This window comes from Meleagris gallopavo, chromosome 14, assembly GCF_000146605.3.
Source record: "Meleagris gallopavo isolate NT-WF06-2002-E0010 breed Aviagen turkey brand Nicholas breeding stock chromosome 14, Turkey_5.1, whole genome shotgun sequence".
Classification (NCBI taxonomy): domain Eukaryota; kingdom Metazoa; phylum Chordata; class Aves; order Galliformes; family Phasianidae; genus Meleagris; species Meleagris gallopavo.
This window is the reverse complement of record NC_015024.2, coordinates 8,821,246-8,824,008: the sequence shown is the minus strand read 5'-3', so window position 1 is coordinate 8,824,008 and position 2,763 is coordinate 8,821,246.

The window sequence follows — 2,763 nt, the reverse complement described above, 5'->3', positions numbered from 1 at the left end:
AGCGTCCGGTGGGGGCCCTGTGGGAGCGGGGGAACGAAATACGTTTCGGGAAGGGAAGGAGAAAAGTTTCGCGAGAGCGGAATTATCATCATAATGGAGGTAAAAATGTGAGCAGGGAAAGGGAGGGGGGAATCCTATTCTGCTGGCATTTTCTGTCTGTCTTTGTGATATGGTTCGGGGGAAAAGGGTCCTTGATATGCGGGAGATAATTCTTATCAGCTCCACGCAGCCCATTTCTAAAGTAAGTGTTTTAATTACTCCTCCTGTATTACCCTTCATCCTCTGAGAGAAGATACGTTCTCAGATTTATGCAGGAGAAAAAAAAAATACAAAAGAATGCGGTATTAAAATATATACATATATACATATCCCCCTCTTTTTCCCTTGTGCCCAGGACGAGGGAGACGGCACCGCATCCCTGGATCGCCCCTGCACGGAACGACTCCGGAACGGGGGAGCGTCGCCCTGGAGTAAAAACCACATGAAAAGCGGCTTTGGGAGCGTGCAAAACTACTCCGGGCGGGGGCACACGGGGGTGTCCGAAACGGGGGCCGGGGGGGCTGAGAGCCGCAGAGGAACCGCTGCACTCCCGGGGAGATCCGGCGGTGCTGTGCCGGGATATCCCCGGGGCTGGTGTGCGGGGTCAGGGCCGCCCCGAGTCCGCCAGAGCACTGGGGACAGTTGGGGGGGACGCGGGTGTCCCCCCCGACTTCTCCTTGGAAGAGAAGTAACGCTTTCCTCTGCTGTTTGCCTTCTGACTAAGATGTCATACTGAAAGGTACTGGGAGGAAGGAGAGACCGTGCTCAGCTCTCTTCCACGGTAACAATACATATTCTTCATATGGAGAAATATGATAGACAAGACGGGGTAAAGGTACTTTTTAATTTTTTTTAAATTTTTTTTACTTTACTTAAAAAATAAAAATAAAGAAAAAGAAGGGGGAAAAAAAAGAAAAAAAAAAAGAAACCAACCTTTTACAATATTAGAATTACAACAAAAAAAAAAAAAGAGAGGGAGAGAATTTTAAAAAGAGAAGAAGCAGCAGCAGCAGTGGGGAGAATATAGGCTCAGCAACTCTCCAGGTTCGCTTCCTTATTATTACTATCCAGGGGTAATTTTTCATCTCTGCTAGCTAATCTTTGTTCCTTGTGAAGATAATGAATAGCCCAATCCTTATCTCCTGGGCTCCTGGAGGCTGCTGGAGAATGGGGTTGAACAGGGTTGAAAATTGGTTCCAAAGTGCTGCTGAATAAATGGTGTTCCTTATCTCTCGCTTCCAGATTATCGGAACCCTTTCAAAACTCACACAACAAATACAGCCACCGCATCTAATGCATCATTTACCAGAGCAGATCTCCGCGTTTGATCGGCAGATAGGCAAAATCTATGTATTCCTTGCTGTACTTAGTATGCATGGACGCCGGGCTGCCGTGCACGCGGGGCGCCCCTCCGGGCCGGGACACCCCCGGGGCCGTCAGAAGTGTCCCCTGCCCTTCCCCGACGCGGGGAGCGGGGTGGGAGAGCGAAGCACGACGCAAGGTGGATTCGGCCCCGCTGGGACCCGCGGGGGGGACGCGAGGTGCCCGCCTCGCCCCGCGCATCGCCTCCCGCATCCGCTGCTCTGCGCTGTGGGGCAGCCGGGCAGGACCCCAAAGCCGGGGGTTTCGGCACCTCCGGCTCGGAGCTGAGCGAGACCCTCATCCCGCGGGAGGGCCGGGACACCCAGGGCAGCAAAACCCCATAGAAGGGGAATTCCTCCCGCCTGGAGTCAGCCTGAAGTCTGCCCGCTCGGAGAAGCACCAGGCTCTTTCCTTTCTTCCTTTCCTTTCCTTCCTTCCTTTTTTTTTTTTCCTCTTTCCCTCTTTCTCCTTTTTTCCTTTCCTTTTCATTATTTTTTCTCCTTCTTTTCAACTTTTAATTTTTTTTTCTTCCCTTATTTTTTATTATTTTTATTTTGGCCACTACCAGCCTAACAACAAACACTTCTCAGCCCTGGCTCCAGAGCAGGTGATTCCACAGCGTTGAGCAGCTCTCATCACCCCCTTCTTTCCCCGGCAGCCTCTGACCTCGTGTTCAGATACCGAACAAGACGGCATTTCGCTCTGCACTCCTGACGTCCCCAGCACTGCCCCATTAAGCACACGGTGTCCGCAGTGCCCCGGTTCCCTTTGCCCGTCCCCTGCAGTGGGAGCCGTCCCCTCGTCCAGGAAAAGGAGAGAAACTTCGTGGGAAGTTGTGGGTGAGCAGCAGCCCTGCCCATGCACAGGAGTTTTGCAAATGTTCAACTTGTACTAATTTTTTTATAGTTGTATTCACAGTTGTTCCCTATAAAAAATGGACCTGTGTTAGTTTATTAATAACCTAAACATTACGTATTAAAGACCTATGAGTGACACGAGATGACAAAAAGCTGTATTTTTCCAATATACACAAGCACACATTTAATAACCTTCTATTGCATCTCAGCTAGGCCTTCTCTCTGATGGTTCCCATGGCAACCGAGATAAAAAAGCAGCCATTTTCCATATCTCTATGAAAGTCTATTATATTGCAGGATTAGTTCATCTTCTGCTAAGGTCAAACACAAAGTCATACAACCTGAAATATTTAGAATCCATGTACATTCATTTTTTTATATGCCCTTTCATTTCCCACAAAAGACGGGGCTCCTCTGAGGTTTTATTCCCCGAGAAAATGCTAAGCAAAGCAATAAAAAAAAATCACGATTAGCGGCTGATGAAAAGTTCAATTGTTTTTTTTTT